The sequence below is a fragment of the Pelophylax lessonae genome (assembly GCF_965119305.1).
Source record: "Pelophylax lessonae genome assembly, chromosome: 1".
In the NCBI taxonomy this organism is placed as follows: Eukaryota; Metazoa; Chordata; class Amphibia; order Anura; family Ranidae; genus Pelophylax; species Pelophylax lessonae.
The window spans coordinates 105859596-105882967 of record NC_138768.1 but is presented as its reverse complement, the minus strand read 5'-3'; positions in this window follow the sequence as shown (position 1 = coordinate 105882967).

Sequence of the window (23372 nt, the reverse complement as noted above, 5' to 3'; positions counted from 1 at the left end):
AACTTTAGTTCATCAAGTCATCTGGAAAGAGACTTAATCCTAAATCCATCTAGTGGCAAGGTGGATCAACAGCCTGGCTGTATCAACAGATAGCTGTCCTCCAAACTTTGTGCACAGTTCATCTGGAGTATCCCACTAATCCCTTCTCCCATCCCTAATTTCAAAAACAAAAACAAAACAACAACATACCCCTGGATTAATTAGTGATAAACTGTCAATTTTAAAGGAGACGGGGGGGAGGGCTCAGAAGTAGAGTCAGTCAGGAGGAAGCAGAGGACTGAAGGCAGCTGTAGTGTCAGCAGCGACAGTAGGTCCACAAGGTCAATTGGCGGGTCTGTGCGGGAGAACCTCAGACCAAACAGGAATAAACATAACCGCCAATTGCGCTTAACTTCCTTAAAACTAAGAGGGGTATATGCTAATGCCAGGAGCCTAGCTAATAAGATGGATGAGTTGGAAATGTTAGTACATGAGGAGGACATAGACCTTGTGGGAATAACAGAGACTTGGTTCGACCCCTCACATGACTGGCTGGCCAATATCCAAGGGTATTCGGTGTACCGGAAGGACAGGGTAGGAAAAAGAGGGGGAGGGGTATGTCTCTATGTCAAGAACAATATAAAGGTGACAGAAAGGAGTGACATTACGGATGGGATGAGCATGGATTTAGAATCTGTGTGGGTTGAACTCCATAGGGAAGGAGAAAAGGGGAAAGTAATTGTGGGGGTTTGCTATAGGCCACCTAACCAAGGGGAGGAGGTAGAGCTGGAATTTTTAGCACTAATGGGTAAAGTGGCAAAATTGGGATCAGTCATCGTATTGGGGGACTTCAATTACCCCGACATTGACTGGGAAGAGGGGACTGCACACTCACAGAAGGCCCGCCTATTCACGGAAACCTTACTGGATAATTACATGTCACAGTTGGTGGATTCCCCCACCAGAGAAAACGCAGTCCTGGATCTATTGCTCACTAATGACCCAGACATAATCTCGGAGGTAGGAGTCCAGGACAACCTGGGCTCTAGCGATCACAGGATGATCACATTTAGTGTAAATAACAACATAACAAGACAAGTGGGGAACATAAGAACCCTAAACTTCAGAAGGGCAAACTTTCCAAAATTGTACTCAATGATGGAAAAGGTAAACTGGGACCAAACCCTGGGATCCCTGACCACAGAGGAAAAATGGGAATGCTTTAGGAACATATTAGGCAAAGGCATCTTGCAGTGCATTCCTATGGGAAATAAATTTAGAAGAGACAAAGCCAAACCTGGCTGGCTAAACTGTAGCGTCATAAAACTTATTAGGGGGAAAAAATTGGCCTTCAAGAAGTATAAATCAGAGGGCACAGTATCGGCTTTCGAGCAATACAAGGAGGCAAATAAGAAAAGTAAACAAGAAATCAAGATGGCTAAAATCAACTTTGAGAGACAAATAGCGGAGGATAGTAAAAAAAACCCAAAGAAATTCTTTAAATATATCAACAGCAAAAAAACTAAGGCAGAGCATATTGCACACATAATTAACAATGATGGGAGGATGGTTACAGAGGACACTGAAAAAGCAACCGTGCTAAATGCTTTTTTCTCGTCAGTCTTTACACAGGAAAAGGAGGGGTACACTGACCATGACTGTATGGTTAGTAGTAATACACAGGACTTGCCACCATGGCTAACAGAGGGGGAAATCAGGGAAAGGCTGGATAAACTTAACACAAACAAATCGCCAGGACCGGATGGCATACATCCGAGAGTACTCAAGGAACTCAGTAAAGTTATATCGAGACCACTGTTCCTGATCTTTGCTGACAGTATTAGGACAGGAGATGTACCAGGGGATTGGAAGAAAGCTAACGTGATTCCAATATTCAAAAAGGGCCAGAGGCATATCCCGGGAAATTATAGGCCTGTCAGTTTGACATCAGTAGTATGTAAACTTCTGGAGGGGATGATAAGGGACTATATTGTAGAGTTTGCTAAGGACAACAACATCATCAGCAGTAATCAGCACGGGTTTACAAATGGGCGTTCTTGTCAAACCAATCTCCTTACATTCTACGAGGAGGTGAGCTGTGAGCTAGATAGGGGGAGACCAGTGGATGTGGTGTACTTGGATTTCGCTAAGGCGTTTGATACAGTTCCCCACAAGCGCTTAATTTATAAAATAAGGTCTGCAGGTATCGATAGCAGGGTTTGCTCTTGGATACGGAACTGGCTAAAAAGGCGGGTCCAAAGGGTAGTAATAAACAGCGCATACTCAGACTGGTCTGAGGTGGTAAGCGGGGTCCCCCAAGGCTCAGTCCTGGGACCAACCTTGTTCAATTTATTCATAAACAACATTGAGGTCGGGATCAGTAGTTCGATATCAGTTTTTGCAGATGACACAAAATTGGGCAGGGCAATAACTTCACAACATGAAGCAGATATCCTGCAGAATGACCTGGACAAAATAACAGAGTGGGCAACGACATGGCAAATGAGGTTTAACGTGGAGAAGTGTAAGGTTTTGCACTTGGGGACTAAAAACATAAAATCACAATACACGTTAGGAGGGGAGCCCTTGGGGGAATCAAAAATGGAGAAGGATCTGGGAGTATTGGTTGATGATAGATTAGGAAACAGCATGCAATGTCAAGCGGCAGCTTCCAAAGCCAACAGAATATTAGCATGCATAAAGAAAGGGATGCATTCCAGAGATAAGACTATAATCCTTCCACTTTATAAAACTCTGGTCCGACCGCATCTGGAGTATTCCGTCCAGTTCTGGTCGCCAGTCCTCAGGAGGGATGTGTTGGAGCTGGAGAGAGTCCAGAGAAGGGCAACTAAACTAATTAGGGGATTGGAGGACCTTGACTATGAAGAGCGTCTACAATCGCTCGATTTATTCTCCCTGGAGAAGAGACGTCTGAGGGGGGACATGATAGCAATTTATAAATATCTTAATGGGGATCCCAGCTTAGAAAAAAAGCTGTTCATTCGAAGGGATTGCATGAGGACTCGAGGGCATACAATGCGATTAGAGGAGAAGCGTTTTAACCTCAGGCAACGTGGGGGGTTCTTTACTGTTAGGGCAACAAGATTGTGGAATTCTCTACCACAAGAGGTGGTTTCTGCGGGTAGTATGGTGGCTTTCAAAAGACTCTTAGACTTACATCTCAAGGATCAGAACATTCAGGGGTATGGGAGATGATTACAGCCACACATGCCTACACAGGTTGAACTGGATGGACTATTGTCTTTATTCAACCTCACCTACTATGTAACTATGTAATGTCAATGCTGCTAATGGTAACCCAGGGGGACCCAAAAGTGTGAAAATCCAGCAGTCCTCAAGGGGACAGTGCTACATTTGGGGGCGTCATCCGGGATGCACCCCTGGGTTACCGCAACGGTTGCTAGCGACAACGGCTGAAAAATCTCGTCAAGCAACGCCATGCTTTCCCAAGTAATGTACTGGTGTGTCAGTGAAAAGGATAATGTCTGCTCTACAGTGATCAGTGAAAGTGGGCTGACAAGTCAAGTTAGTAACGGTGGTTGCCATGGGCAATGAAAGGACATTTACCCAGAAAACAGTATGTATTCTCAAGTAAAATGCAGGAGAGTTGATGGAGAAGAAATGCACTGTATTGTACAAAAGGACTGTCTCTGGTTTACAGTAATCAATGCAAGTGTGGATGAGGAGAGTGGTGAGACCCGGGACACAGGCATTAATGTGTCAGGGGTCATGTCTTACAAGTATTGTGAAGAAAAATGTTGATCGTGTAATTCATGACAGCGGGACAATTTTCCTAAACAGTATGGGAGGTCAGCTTGCTTGGGAAGAGAGAAGTGCAGCGGAGGCCAAGATACAGACAGAAAGGGCAGATGTGTATGTGTCGGTGGGCAAAGTCTGCTACGCACTGACATTTGTTGCTGGCTAAGCAGATTTGTAGCCGCAGTGAAGAGGTTACTACACTGCACAGGAAAGTGTGCGCTGAATCGATCTGCCTAACAGGAGGAGCCACCGCCAGAGAGTCAGCTATTTTGGGGTTGTGGGCGGGGTTGCCGCTCACAGACTGCCAATCCGAGTGGAGGAAGAGAGCTGAGACATCACTTCTGCCTTTGGGTGTAGCTAAGGAGTAAACAAGTGTGTGGAGGAGCAAGATGGCAGATGCCAGAGTGAGCCGGAGCGCAGGAGCTATCCCTCATGTTGGCGGAGTGCTTGGAAAGTTGATGAAATCGATCCTGTGGGACACAGGAGTTCAGTTGGTGCCCACTGGAAGACTGGCGCTGTGCAGTGGAGGAGACAAGGAGTATCTCGGACTGGTATGTAGCCAATGCTGGAATGTGTCTATGCGGCTGCAGGCCTGGAGTCAGTGTGGACATTGCGGTGACTTGCTTGTGCAGGAGGTGCAGAGTGAATGTCCGCCCAGGAAGGTGAGTGTGAGCTAAGAGACAGGATTCACTCTGGAGTTGCTGATGTCCATGAGGATCCCTGTGGACAGAGGACGGTGAGTGCTGAGAGCGCTGCTTGAGCCGGGACTAGTGGTGCAGACCTACACTGCCATATGCCAGACCAGGGAGACTCACACCTTGGAGGTGAAGTGTACCCAGATGGTACAGGCAGAGTTGCGGTCAGGAGGAGCGCCAGCAATACCTGCACAGGCAGAACCCATAACTTTCACAAAGGCAGAGGGGAATCAATGGGCTCCTGGGAGAGAGGCCTCCAGTGTGTCCATTGGAGAGGAGGTCGGAGCCATTGATGTAGGGTCACCCAGCTTTCAGAATAGGTCTGGGTCCTTGGAAGAAGGAATAGATGTGTGGAAGTCGGACGAAGAGACGGAGTGGGATTGGGGAGCAGATGAAAGGAGCAGCCCTGCAAGTCCCAGTTTGCCTGATGAGGAGATACAGGAGTCTGCGGTACGCATGCAGTGTGCCAAGAACTTGGGGTTCTGTGAGGCCTATGCTACAAGGGTTCCAGATTTGTACCCACCTCATACCTACACCCGGGCTCGGGATCAGAACGAGGCCTTCGCCAAACTCATCAGGAGAAAAAAGACCCTATATTCCCCACCTGGAAGGGGAAACAGGCAGACCCTTCCCAGGTTCTCAAGATGCCAGCTTCTTATCCAGAGAAAGGTGGCCTTGGAGTATGGGTACGATTACCCCTACGCTCCCAGGGAGATCATGCCAGAGATGGAGGCCAACAGAGGAGAGTGGTGTGATGAGGCGATTTGGGAGTTCCTATACATCCCCAAACCAAATCGGAACGAGGAGAGGCCTGATCTGTTGACCACCTTTTGTTCTGTGAAGACAAATTGGAACTTAGGGCTGGCCATCTACATAGACCATGTAGAGGTTTGCCACCCAAACAGAAGAGGCCAGGCTTGGTCTGTCCGTGTCCAGGACTCTAAGGGGAAGGTTGTGCAGATCCCTTATCCCAATCACTATTGCTAAGGGTGTAGGATCCCACCCCTGTAGAGAAATTGCTGTTACAAGGCTGGCTAGTAAACAGTTCTTTGAGAAGAAAAGGGGCTGGAGAGCCTGAAGTTTCAGTTATGTTCAAAGTTCAAGTTGTTGTTGGGGGTTAAAAACCCTATTCTCACGTTTCCCCTTTCCGTTCTATCCTTGCAAAAGGGATTGAGAATTAGCAGAACTGCTACCACTGTGTAGTACCATCAAAAGAGGGCCGACCCTCTAACCCAAAACAGACTTTCTGTATCTAGTTAGCTAGCTAGACTAGAGTATAGATTTTGGCTCTGTCTGCCTATCAGAGGAGCAGCAGGCAAATCTATATTGCTTTATGTCTAGGAGAGAGCAGGATCTGTTAGTGAGGTCTGCTCAGTGTGCTCAGTATGTGATTCATTGAGTCTAGAGAATGTTTCACACTGGTTCAATAGGGAGGCATGGTGGACAGTGGCAGGAAACCTGACCAATGGGCACATAGGCTTTGATACAGACCTGGTGATTGGCAGAGACAGGCTGTCTTGGTGCATTCTGGGATACTGTATAAAAGCCAGGAGCACATGTGCTGCGGAGTATTTGGCTGGTGATCAGAGTCCCGGAAGGAGGGTGGCGGCTGCCTCCTCCTCTGTAGCAGTGGCCCGTGGCATCAGGAGGGCCAGAGAAACAGAGCTGAACCCAGAGGTCCAGTAAGGCTGAGTGACGGCGAGACACCGGACACCCTAGAAAAACAGTATCGTGAGTACAGGGGATCGTGTCAAGAGGCCTGACCTAAGGGGGGCCACCCCGGAGTAGGATAGTCAGTGGACGGGTGTCAGTGGTCAAGTAAGGGGATACTAGGAGAGTGTCCTGAAAATAGCTTTAGTTCATCAAGTCATCTGGAAAGAGACTTAATCTTAAATCCATCTAGTGGCAAGCAGGATCAACAGCCTGGCTGTATCAACAGATAGATGTCCTCCAAGCTTTGAGCATAGTTCATCTGGAGTATGCCATCAATCCCTTCTCCCATTCCTAATTTATAAAATAAAAACAAAACAGCAACATACCTCTGGATTAAATATTGACTGAGCCAAGAAGTAAAGTGATAAACTGTCAATGTCAATGCTGCTAATGGTAACCTAGGGGGACCCGAAAGTGTGAAAATCCAGCAGTCCTCAAGGGGGCAGTGCTACATTTGGGGGTGTTATCCGGTCATCCATGCTACATAGAGTATTTATCTTTTTGGTTAGGACCTGCAGCTGTAGCTTTCCTAATGGTTGCAAATCAATTTCCTGTTGCAAATCGTCCAGTTGGGCATCTTCTTGGAAATGTTATTTTATACTTATGGAGAAAAAAACAGGTATATACTGCGCTAGATCAAAGAAAAATAGTGTTTTAATGTTACCAGCTGCCAGCATAAGAAAGTTGTTGTACCTCAACCCAGTAGAATGAAAACAAGAGTATGCAGCGCTTAGTGAAAAACACACAAAAAATATGAGCAATCTATGGTAGGTACATATTGTCACAATATATCAATGTACACTTGAAAAACAGTGAAAGAAGAGTCCGTGAGGAGGAAAAAAACGTCCAACAGGAAGCTCAGGTGATATGTTGAATAGATGTAACCTTCACCAAAACACCCAAAGTAATAGCCTCTTACCAGACTTATATGATCCCCATGACAGAGATCATATAACGCTTGCAACAAGGACTCCTCACACTCCACAGCACTCTTCAATTCCTGTACATGTAAAGGATCACCTCCAGCAAAGAAGTGCCTTAGTACCATCAAGCAATATCCTCTCGTGGGAACATATAGTCATGTCACATGTAGGAAAAAAGAGACCTCGCAATACCAAAATGGGGACCGGTGATCGTCTGCTTTATGCACACCCTTTAGTGTCCTGTCACTTCACGCAGGAGACCGGGCTGCAGCTACCGCACATTTCATCTGGAGATCCCCGCAAGACCATACCTTGATGGCCATTTATCGTGATTCACATGTGAGTGTAATATCTACTTCTTATTAAAGTAATATCTTGAATGTATTACACTATGCGAGGTCTCTTTTTTCCTACATGTGACATGACTATATGTTCCCACGAGAGGATATTGCTTGATGGTACTAAGGCAGTTCTTTGCTGGAGGTGATCCTTTACATGTACAGGAATTGAAGAGTGCTGTGGAGTGTGAGGAGTCCTTGTTGCAAGCGTTATATGATCTCTGTCATGGGGATCATATAAGTCTGGTAAGAGGCTATTACTTTGGGTGTTTTGGTGAAGGTTACATCTATTCAACATATCACCTGAGCTTCCTGTTGGACTATACTTATGGAGAGACTGTTCACCGTTGGGACACATGATAGATGACCTGTAGAAATGAATTAGGTTTTTTTCCATGCATGCACAGAAGTAGCTCTTTGGCCATGAATCTTTGTACTGCTGGGCAACAACAGTTGTCAGTGGAACTAGAGGTTAGATTGCCTGTATTGCTGTTTATTTGAGCATGAATTCAGTTTACAACAATCCTTTAACTTCTCAGTCTCCTTAAATTAATGGCCCTGGAACAAACACCCTTAGGCCCCTTTCACACAAGCAGACTAATAGGGCCTGCCTGTCCGTTTGGGGAACACCCATTATTTTCTATGGGGGGGCACATGTAAACGGATCGGATACGATGACAGTCGGACGAAAACAGACAGGTAGTCCATTTCCATGAGACCACGCCATAGAGAACAGCTGTACTCTATGGGGTGGTCTCCACAGAATGTTCGTGTCCACTCTGCATCAGCGGAGCAGACACGGACCTTTCATCCGCCCGCTGAGCTGGGATTAGCAGACTGATCCCCCCGCTGAACAGGTGAATCCACTTGAAGAAGTCCGCCCCGTGAGAAGAGGGCCTTAGACATAGAAATCTTGTAGGGCTCTTACACAAATGTGGTGCCCTCTGAAGAGCGATCCACATTCTAATTGCTCCTCACATGACATTTGGCAGGCATGGAAGAGTCATTACGTTGCCTCCTGCCTGATTTAACCTTGAAATGCAACATTATCGTACCATAATCATGTTCGTTGCACATGGTTGTGGTGCGGCCCCATTAAATGCACTGGGTGGTGACATGTGTCAACCTCTGCAGCCTGAGTTAAAAATGTTCGGCCATGAAGCAAAGTATTGCAGCCACAGCATTTGTACAGTGTGGGCGGCCAGGGTGGTACAATCGTGCTCTGCCGCCTATTTTTACCACCACCCAGCTGCTCGCGTGAAAGAGTCCTTAGGGTTTTTACCAAGGTTCAGGTAACCAATACTCAACAGTCTCTATGCCGTGTTGACAACAGATATACAACAAATACCTCTTAAAACATGTGGCTAGGCTATGGACACTTAAATAACAATTATCAATCTGCGCAATTATCACAATCACACCAGGGAGCACACTAGAACTTGGAAGTGATAACTCTACCTCAATGTGTACCAACAACAAAATATGAACTGCAGCACTACACTCACTAAACTCAATTCACAAAAAAAGGTTTCAATAATCAAGTGATATAAAATAATAGTGGAAAAGTTGTAATTACTACCAACAAAATTGCACTGTGTGAAAACTAAGGCAAAATCATATTAAATCCACCATATGTGTTAAATTGTAAAATACATCTTAACGTTCACATGAAGTGTTATATAACCAAAATACTGAAAACAATCCACAACAAAATAAAGAAATAAATCCCAATACGGGTAAGCACACAAGATGTGCATTCTGTACTCTTCCAAAATACACCCTGAGAAATGCAGCCTGATCACCAGCATTACTCTAACCCATTCACCTTCATAATATGACCTTTACAAGGACATGAGGTCTAACACACTTGTATTGCCACAGTAATGAAATGCTGTTTAGCGCCCATTCAGACTGGCGCGACACGACTTGCTGGGGCGACCTGTGAAGTCGCAATGCACAGCGAGCACCGCGACCTTGGCGTGACTTGCAGGGACTTCATATAATTGAAGTCAATGCAAGTCGCCTCCAGGTCGCCCCAAAGTAGCGCAGGACCCTTTTTCTAAGTCGGAGCGACTTGTGTTGCTCCTATTAGAACGGGTCCTGTACTATTCAATGGCGAGCGACCGCCCGCGACTTGTCAGGCGACCAAGTCGCCTGACAAGTCGCGCTAGTGTGAATGGACCCTTAGTCATCCAGATCAACAATTGTATTTATATCTTCCAAAGCAATAATTCTTCTGCATAATACTCATTCCTCACATATGCATCAATACGAAAGAAAAAAACCCTCATAGTGCTCTCTGAATGCTTTATAATGCTTTACAATAATAAGGATATAAAAAAAAAAAAAAAAAACACATGCAAGCAGAGTAGTAAAAGCACTTGTTCACCCATCCAATATACACTATATTGTCAAAAGTTTTGGAACACCTGCCATTACCTGCACATGAACTTTAAAGGCATCCCAGTCTTAGTCCAGAGGGGTTTAATGTTGAGTTGGCCCACTCTTTGCAGCTATAACAGCTTCAACTCTTCTGGAAAGACTATCCTCAAGGTTTAGGAGTGTGTCTATGGGAAGGTTTGACCATTCTTCCAGAAGCGCATTTGTGAGGTCAGGCACTGATGTTGAAGAGAAGGCCTGGCTTGCAGTCTCCGCTCTAATTCATCCCAAAGGAGTTCTATAAGGTTGAGGTCATGACTCTATGCAGGCCAGTCAAGTTCCTCCACCCCAAACACTCATCCATGTCTATATGGTGTTTTCTTGTGCACTGGTACTCAGTCATGTTGGAACAGGAAGGGGCAATCCCCAAACTGTTCCTACACAGTTGGGAGCATGACATTGGCCAAAATGTCTTGGTATGCTGATGCCTTAAGAGTTCCCTTCACTAGAACTAAGGGGCCAAGCCCAACCCCTGAAAAACAACCCCACACCATATCTCCCCCTCCAACACATGAACCAGTGTACAAAGCAAGGTCCATAAAAACATGGATGAGTGAGTTTTGAGTAGAGAAACTTGACTGGTCTGACCTCAACCAGATAGAACACCTTTGGGATGAATTAGAGCGGAGACTGTGAGCCAACGTCAGTGCCTAACCTCACAAATGCGCTTCTGGAAGAATGGTCAAACATTCCCATAGACACTCCTAAACCTTGAGGACAGTCTTCCCAGAAGAGTTGAAGCTGTTATAGCTGCAACGGGTGGGCTAACTCAATATTATACTCTACGGACTAAGACTGGGATGCGATTTAAGTTCATGTGCGTATAAAGGCAGGTGTCCAAATACTTTTGACAATATAGTGTAGTTATCTGGTAGGGAAGGTGTCCCTTCTCATCTGGGGTGTATAGTATGGGTGTGGTGAAGGTTTAATAAACTTGATTTTAATGGGAAAAAGGGGAAGCAGATGTAGGAAAGAGGGGCAGGAAACAGGAGAAAAGGGAGGAAAAGAGGGAAAGTAAAGGCGGGGAGTGATGGGGGCGGTAATAGAGAAAGAAGAAAAAAAGAAAGAAAGAGGGTAAACGGGGGGGGGGGGGGGGTTGGAGTGGGTGTAGGGGTTTGTTGGAGGTGCCGCTTGAAACCTTTTGGCGTGGCCCTCCCAGGAAAAAGACACCAATAGTAGTCTCATAAGGGAAAATCTCAGAGGTATGGGTAACAGTCATAAATGTATAAATATTTAAGCGATATGTCCCATCAGGTGTTGGAATTGGTCAGTTATTGGAAAGTGATGCCAACAGGCCCAGGTAGTCAAACATTTTGAGGGGGTATCACAAGCAATAGGGATTACCTCTTCCATTTTTTCAATTTACAAAGGCGGGTAAGCCAATGAAACACGGACAGAGTACGGGATGTGCCCTAGTGAACTGGTATACAGAGCTTGGTGGTATTGACGGCATTCCTTGTGATAGTTGGCATGATATAGCGTGACCTCTGGCCACAATTACAAATTGCTTCTGACCACTAACTTCTAAGAAGTGTTAAAACTATCACAGTTATTTTTAAAGGTGTCCCAGAATTAGTCCCATTTTCTGCATTCTTGCATTTTTACTCTGATTAATCAAAACAATCATTGTCTCTTTATTAATGATTAAACACAAGCAAACCTTTGAGTTTACCACATGAGCTAGTAATCATTTGGAAATGCAGAAGTTGCTTTCTCATCATCACACTGAAATGTTTTGTTTGCTTCCTGAGTCTGGTTAATGGAAGATACGTTTTGGCTCCATGTGACTTGGTCAGGTGGCCTATGTCGGTCATGCTTAGTTCTATGTATATTGGCCTTTCACAAGATTCTGTTACATAAGACCTTGCATCACACAGATAAATATAATCCACATGATCACTAGAAAAGCCCTTTTTTAAGTTTTTTCCTGCTTATGTTGTATATATGTATTTAATAAGTATGTATTATATTATCATAAGTGCAATATTAACAATACAAAATTTTAGACTAACTTTTTTAATCTAGTACCAAGCAAAGCTCCCTAGCAGTCCCGGGAAAAGGTCATCCAACGCCCTGGGCAAAGATGCCAGGCTGTATCTCTCCCCCCCCCCCCTGCCCCCATTATATGCGAGCTTAGGGGATCTGACCTCCATCAGTCGGCTGCTTGTCAAAATCACTGCACAGTTCCATATCTGTCTGTTAGGTTTTGTGTGGACCTGGAAGTGCACAGTAATGCTATGAGACCTTCCTGCTGTGGTCTCTGCCTCTGCTGTTCTCCCTGTCCCAGAACCAAAAACAGAGTACCCATGCCAGGCAGAGTGAAGCGACAGATTGTTTATGCCAGATCACCCAGCTATAAGTTAAGTATTTAGTATCTAATACATTAGAGCAGTGGTCTCCAAACTGCGGCCCGGGGGCCAGATGTGGCCCTTTGCTTGCCTTTATCCAGCTCTTGGGGCAATTTTCCCTGCACTGACATTAACAACGGGGCATTATTCCTCCCACTGACACCAACAGTGGGGCACTATGCCTCCCACTGACACCAACAGCGGGGCACTATGCCTCTTACTGACATCAACAATGGGGCATTATTCCTCTCATTGACACCAATGATGGGACACTATTCCTCCCACTGACACCAATAATAGGACACTATGCCTCCCTCTGACATCAACACTGGGGCACTATTCCTCCCACTGACACCAACAGTGGGGCACTATTCCTCCCACTGACACCAACAATGGGGCATTATTTCCCCCATAGACACCAATGATGGGACACTATTCCTCCCACTGACACCAACAGTGGGGCACTATGCCTCCCACTGACACCAACAGCGGGGCACTATGCCTCTTACTGACATCAACAATGGGGCATTAGCCCTCCCATAGACACCAATGATGGGACACTATTCCTCCCACTGACACCAATAATGGGACAGTATGCCTCCCTCTGACATCAACACTGGGGCACTATTCCTCCCACTGACACCACTGATGGGGCACAATTCTTCCCACTGATACCAACGAGGCACTATTGATCTTTTATTGAAAAGAATCAAGCAACATATTTTATACAAAAGTAAAAAACATAACTATAGTACAATATTCCAACAGAAAACAAAGGAATACACATCCATGTGCAGAATATATACAATATATACATAATCCACTTCCAACATTTTTAGAAAACTATTTACATAAAGCAGCAGAGAGGGCCTAAGAGGCACAACCCATCACCTATGTATGCAGCCATTTATCAAAAACTGAGCATTAAGAAAAAATCTAGGGTGATAAGAGACAGAAAGCCACACCCGGGAAAGAGACTCCTGGCAGTCAGGGAGGCTTGAAACCCCTCCACGCCTTCAGCCAAGCCCTCTGACCCCACTTGTCTCTCTCAAGCGCCCGAATCTTCCCTACCTCATGCAGAATGTCACACACCACCACCTGAACAGGAAGGATTTTACGCCGAAGGGTGACCTGACACCGTGCGTTCCAGGTGTAATAACGGACTACTAAACTAACTAAAAAAAGTGTATCCAAACAAAAGCCCCCACCAGTATTGAATGCTCCGTACACCCACTCAGCATAACCCAGCCTGGAGAGGAAAGGAACACCGAGGGCCCGCCCAACCTGTTTGTATACCTCTATGTTAAAAGGGCAACGAAGCAAAAAATGGTCCATAGTCTCCTCCTCACCTGTACATTCCTCCCGAGGACAACCACGATCCATCCCACTGCGGAATTTCAAATTGCCCCGAACATAGAGCCTCCCGTGGAAGCACAACCAGGCCAGATCCCTGAATTTAAGGGGGACTCTAGCCAAATTAATCAGTCTTAACCCTTCCCTCAAAATTGGGCCTGGGCAATCCCTTAAGGCCAGTGGGTCATGAAAGACTTCGCTCAAGACTCGGCTCATAAGGACTTTCCTCGGAGCGGATCTGAGATCTTCAGCCGACAGTCGCCACTGCCGCAGTAACTTCAGACACGGAGCGACATAGGCTGGGAGCTGACCACGATGACCCCTGAGATTCTTCACTTGGCCACCTTCTTCCCAAAATCGCAGAAAAGGCCTAAACCAAGATCTAAACATGCCTGCCCATCCAGGAGGTTCCACTGTAAGCATACTACCAATGTTAAACTTGAGAAATAGCAGTGAAAAGAAAAGAACGGGGTTGACCATACCTAAGCCACCCTCCCTCCTGGATAGATAGGTGACATTCCTCTTGATGGGGTTCAGTCTGTTCCCCCACAGCATCTGGAAGAACACACTATAGATCCTAGCATAGAGAGACACTGGCAAGATGCAGACAGGGCTGACATACAAGAAGATCGGTATCAGGTAAGTCTTAATCAGATCAACCCTTTCCCTCAGAGATAACTTCCATCTCTTCCAGTTGACCACCTTAGTATTGGCAACTTCCAGCCTGCCTTCCCAGTTTTTGAGGCCATAATCGCCAGGTCCAAATTCAATGCCTAATATCTTAATATTTTCCTGGGGCACTGGAAAGGTGTCCGGGAGATCAAACCCCTCACCTTCCTTTCCCATCCAAAAAACTTCACTCTTTTCCTGATTGATCTTGGAGCCTGATGCTTCAGAGTACCGTGATGTCAGAGAGACCACCTCCTCCGCTTCATCTGTCCCAGTGACAATCACTGACACATCATCCGCATAGGCAACAACCCTCAAAGGCGGCTCACCCGGGATTCCCACTGGTACCCCACACAACATGCTGCTCTCTAGCCTCCTGATGAAGGGGTCGATTGCAAACACATAGAGCAGGGGACTCAGGGGACAACCCTGGCGCACCCCAGAACCAACCTCAAAGGACTGTCCAACCCAACCATTAACAAGAGGGAAGCTTTCTGCCCCCTTATACAAGACTTTTAACCAATCGACAAAACCACCCGGCAGACCGTACTTACTAAAGAGCAACCACAGGTACTCATGGTTGACACGATCGAAAGCCTTTGCCTGATCCAATGCCAGTAAATACTTTCCCCAGCCTGCAGCCCTGCACTGCTCCAAGGCCTCCCGGACAGCTAAAACCGCTGTGAAGGTGCTCCTACCCTGGATCGAACAGTGCTGATGGCGAGAAAGCAAAGACTCTGCTACTGCCGATAGGCGCCAGAAAAGTATCTTCGCCAGCACCTTTCTATCGACATTGAGAAGGCTGATGGGGCGCCAATTCTCAATCATCGAAGGATCTTTACCTTTTGAAAGAAGAATCACAGCTGAGAGTCTCATGGAAGGGGGAAGCACCCCCTCAGCAAGACAACTGTTAAAAATCTCTACCAAATGTGGGGCCAGAATAGACTTAAAGGCTTTGTAAAACTCAGCCGTCAGACCATCCGGTCCAGGTGACTTTTTGATGGCAAGCTGTTCAATTGCCCTCGTCACCTCTTCAACTGTGATCTCTTCTGTCAAATTCATCAAGAGGACATCTCCACAATTTAGACCTGGAGTAGAGTCCAAAAAGCTTTCCATCTTGTCTCGGTCAAGCTCTTTCCTCCCAAGAAGTTCAGCATAAAAAGACCTCACGACCTCCAGGATCCCTGACCTGGACTTTGTCAAGGAACCTGTACTATCCTTAAGGCCAACGACCATCTTAACAGCTACACCCTGTTTGCAGTTCTGGTAAGGGTCAGGCGAGTGGTATTTCCCATAGTCCCTCTCCAGAACCAAAGAGGTATGCCGGTCATATTGACACTTCCTGAGGAGGATTTTCACTTCAGAGATTGCCCCAGGATCTCCTCCTCTTGAGACAAGAATATCCAGCTTCCTCCGCAAACGTTGGTAGGTCATGTATCTATTAAACTGTTTTTTATTGGCTAGGCCCCTGAAGAATCCAGCAATCCTCTTTTTGGTCAGCTCCCACCACTCAGCCTTGCTGCTACAAAAGTCCAGGATGGCCACCTGTGCCTGAAAGAATTCCTCAAAGGATTGTCTAACATGTTCTTCCTCAAGGAGAGTCGAATTTAATCTCCAGATGCCTTTGCCCCTCTGAGGGAAGTCTGAAGCATTCAAGACCACAGATAGCATACAGTGATCAGAGAACTCCACTGCCTGCACCACTGGGGGTGAGAAAGCAGAGGCCTCCTTCAAAAAAAACCTATCTATTCTACTCTGACTATTACCTCGATGAAATGTGAACCCTGTGTCATCCGGAAGGTGCTTAATGTGCACATCCACAAGACCAGCATCCCTAACCATACTATTTAAAAAAACGCTATCATATCCCAGCCTGTCATTGAAGTCCTTCCTGTCCTTGGGCCTAGTCACAGTATTAAAGTCACCTCCAAAAACCACTTGCCGGGATGTAAAAAGAAATGGCTTGATCCTTGTAAAAAGGCATTTCCTGTCCCACTTTGTGTGTGGCCCATAAATATTAATTAGGCGCAGGTCCTGCCCTCCCACAAGAACGTCTAAGACCATACATCTCCCAATCTCCACCTCAATAACCCGCCGGACAGTTACCATGCCGGTTTTAAACAACACCGCCACCCCGCCGTAAGGCTCGGCCGCAAGAGACCAGTAAGATGGACCATACCTCCACTCTCTCTTGGCCATATGAATATCTGCCAAGGAGGTGAGCCTAGTCTCCTGCAAAAATAAAATTTCAGCATCTAATTGGCTGAACAAAAAGAAGGCCATAGAACGAGCTCTTACCGACTTAATGCTGGCAACATTTATTGTCACCACTTTTAACGGAGGGGGAACCGCCATTTGGGTTATTGGGTGGATTGCTTCTTAGCTCCCCTCTGCTGCTCATCACCAGAAGCCTCTCTCTTTCTTGAGGCCTCCTCCAATTCCATTTCTGAATCAGAATTTTGCTCAGAAGAAGCTCCAGATGTGGAGATATCCCATGCAGAAGCCCTAGAACGGTTGGGGACAGACACTGGGGCATCCTGTCCCTGTCCCGTCCTCACCGCCTGTCTCTTTCGCCTCATAACCCTCCTTCTCTCCTCCAGGTACTGCAGGTCAGATTCAGAGATGTTATCTCTTGTTTTCTTCTTTTTTGAAGTCTTCACAGAAGACTTCTTTACAGAGGAAACCGCAGCACCCTTTTTGGTACCCTCTACCACTCCTGGTGGGGGGGGACCTTCCCTTAAGTCAGACCTAGGAGGGGATGACTCATGGGGCAAGACTGACTCGGGGGGCACAGACTTAGAAGGTTCTGACACAAGAGGAGCGGGTACATTAGGCTGGGGGGACACAGAGACAGTCACAGAAGGAATACCTACAGACACAGGAGGGTTGGCCACAGAAACTGGGGAGGGATCCTGAACAGGACCTGGGGGGTCAGTCACCGCTGAGGAGGATGGTACACCAGGGGCCTCATCCTCCATCCCGTCCAGCCTCAACAGTTCATCTACTACCTCCTTCTCCATGTTGTGCCAGGCCTCCGGACATCGGCTGTAGGGGTGGCCAAGGCGCAGGCACAGGTTGCACCTTATCGCCTGGGTACAGTCCCTGGCCACATGACCCTGTCCCCGACATACTGAACATATTAAGGCTGAACAGGAGGAGCTAAAATGCCCCTTTTCTCCACAGCGGTGACATAGCTTTGGCTGACCAGGATAAAAAATAGTCATCCTATCCCTCCCTATGAAAGCCGAGGAGGGCAGGTGACGGACAACATTCCCATCCCTGGCCAACCTGACCGTTACTGACCAACCCCCGGTCCAGATGTCACGTTCATCAAGGATTTTTTCTAGCCTTGTCAAAACCTCACCATAGTTCCTTAACCAGACCTCTAGGTCCCGAGCAGGAACACTCTCATTATTGAGGATGATGGTTATTTTTTTAACCGTTGATCTCTGCGAAACAGCAACTGGTGCCAGATCTTCCCATTCGGGTCTTGACCTGCACCGAGCTTCATATCGTTCCCAGAACAGGTCAAGACCCTCCGGCCTGGTGAAGCTGATTGTGTACTCCCGGCTCCCAGCTACGTGTATTAGGGCATAAAGGTCATTCGCCCCAAAGCCCATCTCCAAAATCATATCCACCACCACACGCCGTGCTGGAGAGACTGCACCACCTTCCCATTTAAGTATAACGACATTACGTCTTGGACCCCCAGCAGAAGCCAGAGACCCAAGACCGGAACCAGGGGTGCTCAAAGTGGCAGTTTGTGGTGTAAATCTCTGCCTGGAAGCAGGGTTCCTCATTGGCTGCAGCCCTGGCTTAATAACATTACCAGGCGCAGAGCGTACCACCTGAGCAAAAGAGGGCTTATCAGGGCCAAGACCCCACACCGATGTAACTTTAGCTGGTACATTATTATTATTATCCTTATTATTAACTGCTTGTACTGAGCCAGCAGGATTGTCCATTAAACACACATTAGTATTATTATTAGGAACAGCTGTGTTGGAAGAAATGTCAGAACAATCAGTATTCACTATCACAGTTTCTGCTGTAGTACCACAGGTGTCCTGATGCTGCAGTATAGAGACAGCAGCTGTGACTGGACAAACAGCCTTTGACTCAGCAAAAGGGGGGTTAACGGGTTGTTCTGGCTCTTGTAGTTCCTTTGCTGCAATGTCATTTTTTAAACGCAATTTTTCCTCAGTGGAAACATCAGCAGCTGAAGTATTGCTGGATATAATATTACCAGCCTGGGTGTCATTGGGCAAAACATCAGTATTAGCCAAGGTGTTAAATGGCACAAAAATAGTTTTATCAGTCACTTGGGACTTGCTAGGTTTTACCTTATCAGGCACATTGTCAGGAAAGTTCTCCTCACCAAACACCAGCTGATCCGCCCGTAATGGAGACTCCACTGCCTGGATCACTTTAAGCATGCCTCCTGAGCCCTGAGAAGGCAACGGGTTGCTTACCTCACCTTGGGGGGTCAGGGGGTCAGAACTGGGGGTCTCCTCGTCCACCTCCATCTTTGCCATCCTTGCAAATCTGCGGTCATTGCAAAACTTTTCCTTAAAGGGCCCCTCTTTACCTTCCATCATGGCCACAATGGTTTCCTGGTGTTGAACCCGGACCTTTGCCAACTGGATTTCCGGATCCATAGATCCACGGTTGCGGCTGTACAAACCTTCACGTTGCTTTCGCAGACGCTTTAACTCCGCTCTCAGTTTGTAGAGCTGGTCTCTCTCCCTATTCAGGACCTTGATCCCGGACACCACTCGCTCCCGAATGGACTCGGTATCCTCATCCTCACCAGGGGCAGAGAGATCCCCAGCCATGGCTTGTCCAGGAGCAGGTATGTCATCCTTCTGCCCAGGGGATGGCTGAGAGCTTCCAGCAGGAGAGGCCCTGCTGGCCTGCATGGCCTCCCCAGATAGGGGCCAGCAGAGCTGGGAGAGATTTTACCAGACTCCCCTCTCAAACAGATCACCTGGAGCAGCTCCAGACACACAGCCAGAGAACCTTCCTGCAGCCACACCCGAAGCTGAATGATGGGAAACTACTCCTCCCACTGACACCAATAATAGGACACTATGCCTCCCTCTGACATCAACACTGGGGCACTATTCCTCCCACTGACACCAACAGTGGGGCACTATTCCTCCCACTGACACCAACAATGGGGCATTATTTCCCCCATAGACACCAATGATGGGACACTATTCCTCCCACTGACACCAACAGTGGGGCACTATGCCTCCCACTGACACCAACAGCGGGGCACTATGCCTCTTACTGACATCAACAATGGGGCATTAGCCCTCCCATAGACACCAATGATGGGACACTATTCCTCCCACTGACACCAATAATGGGACAGTATGCCTCCCTCTGACATCAACACTGGGGCACTATTCCTCCCACTGACACCACTGATGGGGCACAATTCTTCCCACTGATACCAACGAGGCACTATTCCCCCCACTGACACCAAGGATAGGACACTCTTCCTCCCACTGACACTAATGATGGGATACTATTCCTCCCACTGACACCAACGATAGGACACTCTTTCTCCCACTGACACTAATGATGGGATACTATTCCTCCCACTGACACCAACAATTGGGCACTATTCCTCCCACTGACTATTCCTTCCACTGACACCAACAATGGGGCATTACTTCTCCCACTAACACCAATGATGGTGCATTATTACTGACACCAGGACATTTTCTACTCCCACTGGCTATAGTCTGGCCCTTCTGAAGTCTGAAGGATAGAAAACTGGCCCTTTATTTAGAAAGTTTGGAGACCCCTGCATTAGAGGAAAAAAGAGGTGGAAAATAACGTCTTTTGCAGTTTTAGCATTGGGAGCATGCTTGTGTTGATATCCCTGTATATTTTATAAATTGCTATTTTTTTTCTTTTTGTTTTAAAAAGCTTAAATAATAAAATACCACAAAAACATGCAACAATTTGTGAGGGTAGATTCACACCAGGATCAGTGGGACTGTGTTGGGTGGCTATTATAGCGCAGTCCTACTGCAATATGCCTCGTCTACCTGCCCGGTTCACAGCGTTGTGTTGTGATGGTGTGTGCTGAAAAAAGGTAGTGCATAATCTACTTTATTCATAGCAGTGCAGTGTGAGGCAATTCACAGAATGTTATATAGCAGAAAGTGAATAATACTGTTTTTTTTTTCAAAATTGTCGCTCCTTTTTTGTTTATAGCGCAAAAAATAAAAATCGCAGAGGTGATCAAATACCACCAAAAGAAATCTCTATTTGTGGAAAAAAAGCACATCAATTTTTTTTTGGGTACAGCATTGCACGATCGTGCAATTATGAGGTAAATTAATGCAGCGCCGAATAGCAAAAAATGGCCTGGTTATTAAGGGGAAAAATTTTCCGGTCCAGAAGTGGTTAACTAAACTCATTTGATTTTAGTAGACTAAAACGTGCTGAAAATTTTGGTCAACTAAAATACAACGAAAACTAAAACAATTCAGATGACTAAAATACTACTATAACTAAAATGGCTTTTAATCAAAAGACTATATGACTAATACTAAATTGAAATTTGATGTCAAAGTTAACACTGGTTCTAACGCAGCTGCTGGTGTGAATGCACCCTAAGGGCTCTTTCACACTGGCGATCCGATCAGATCCGCCTGTCAGTTTTTAGGCGGATCTGATCGGATCCTCCATGCAGCTCTATGGGGCAGCGGATGTCAGCGGAGACACCTCCGCTGACACCAGCTGTAATCCGTATCTGATCCTGTCCGTGAAATCCAGACGGATGGAAACCCTATTTTTCCATCCGTTCAGGGATCGCATCGGATCGGATGAGAGCGGACAGGCGGTCCGCTCTCATCCGATCCCCCATAGAGAGCAGAGGGAGCTGTGACACCTCCCTCTCCTCCGCACTGCAAGTGGAGACGGAGCTGTCATCCGCCGGCTCAGCAGGGATCGGTTGATCGATCCCCGCTGAGCAGCACGGATCCGCCTACGGAAGCGGACCGTGTGAAAGAGCCCTATAGGTCAAAAAAGGTCATAAAAAGTCATTTTATTTTTGGTTTTATGATTTTGTTTCTTTAAATTTTTAGCAAAACCATTCATAGTTCTGAGCTCTGAAGTGAGGACAGTGGTCTGTCTGTCACTATTGTCCTCACTTCAGCTTTCTACATTCATTTGAATGGCTTTTTTTTACCTTCAGACCTTTTCATACATAATCTCTGCACTGACAGAGGAGGAGCTGGAGGGAGAAAGAACTTCACCTTTCCTCCTCCCGACTCTCATCCCTGCTCATGCACACTTTAGTACTCAGCTCTGTGCTATGTCCTCTCCCCCTCCTATCTCCTACTGAAGCAGCTCCTGTATTCCTCTGAACATTGCTGCCAGCTTATGAATACAGGACCTGCACTGGAAGGAGGTAGGAGAGGGAGAAAGAACACAGTTCACAACTTCTCCTGACTATCCTCTGCTCTCCTCGCCACTCCCAGCACTTGGCTGACAGGAGTAGTGATGCAGCTGTCACTACTTCTGTCAGCCATGTAGTCAGAATGGTAGAGCCCCCATCCTTACGTTATACCACTGCACCTGGGGCAGTCATGCCTCCTGCCCACCCCTTGTTCCGTCGCTGCTCCCTAGCCTATAGACCAATAAACATTCATGCTTAAGTAATTTGACTTCAGTAAAGGAAGAATTCAGTGGCTTGTATGGATTAGAGCACTTTACATTAAAAAAATTGCCCTTTAATCAGTAGCCTTGAAGAGATCCCCCAAACCCTTTTTCCGAGAGCAGCACACCAACTCAAATACTCACCTTTCCGTCTTAAACCAGCAACCTTCTCTGTGCAGTCCTGCCCGGTAAAAACATTCTCTTCCCTGCAGACCATGTCCCTATTCATTCCCACATATAAGCTGTACTGCGTTAGACTGCTGAAGGCCATCTATGGCTTATCTCTAGGAAGAAATTTTTGCTGTAAAGGCTGTGTGGCGCTATGCAGGCTTCACAGCAACAATTGCGGGATTGAGGAGGAAAGCAAATATTAGCACAGCTGGGCTGCACTTAGAGGGGTGAAGGCATTACAGGAAGATTGGACCATAGGTACAGTTGTTCTTTAAGCCATGTACCAGTATTAAAGCCCAAAACAACTCAGGCTACAATACTCACCTACAGTCTGGAGCTGTCTCCTTTAGGACATCTTCTCTGCCACAAGTCGTCCACGCTGAATTATGCTGAATGTCACAAAATCTGGAAAATTGAAAACATCACCGTGGGCAGGGTGTCCTTGGACTGCTCCCTTGGGCATTACCATGGTGCCCTGCACTCACTGTGTCATGGAGCAGAGGGCAGAACTGATATCATCATGTTAGCACTGCTTTCTGCATCAATGAGGACTACCCAGCCTGGAGAAAAGCTGAAGAGGAAGATGACCCTACTGCATCACATGGCCAACATGAAGATCTCAAAAAAGTTAAGTATAGAAAAAAAGCAAAAAATAGTGCCAGTGGAGGCTAGAAAGGGGTGATTTATGAGGAGGAGCCCAGAGTTGGGCTTTGCAGAAACTTGATTATTTTAGGTTCGTGGCACTGTGGCCTGTACAATGCCTTGTTTATGTGGCTGGAGCTACCATGTTTCTCTATGGACTGCTCCCTTGGGCATTACCATGGTGCCCTGCACTCACTGTGTCATGGGGCAGAGGGCAGAACTGATATCATCATGTCAGCACTGCTTTCTGCATCAATGAGGACCACCCAGCCTGGAGAAAAGCTGAAGAGGAAGATGACCCTACTGCATCACATGGCCAACTTGAAGATCTCAAAAAAGTTAAGTATAGAAAAAAAGCAAAAAACAGTGCCAGTGGAGGCTAGAAATGGGTGATTTATGAGGTGGAGCCCAGAGTTGGGCTTTGCAGAAACTTGATTATTTTGGGTTCGCGGCACTGTGGCCTGTACAGCGCCTTGTTTATGTGGCTGGAGCTACCATGTTTCTCTATGGGAGCATATCGGCTGTATGGACAAAGCCACTTATTCTAATGTGCCATGCATACATGGGTGGGTGAGCAGCCCCGAGCACAGACAATTTTATCTGAGTTCCACTTTAATAAAGGTAATGTTGACTAACCCAAAA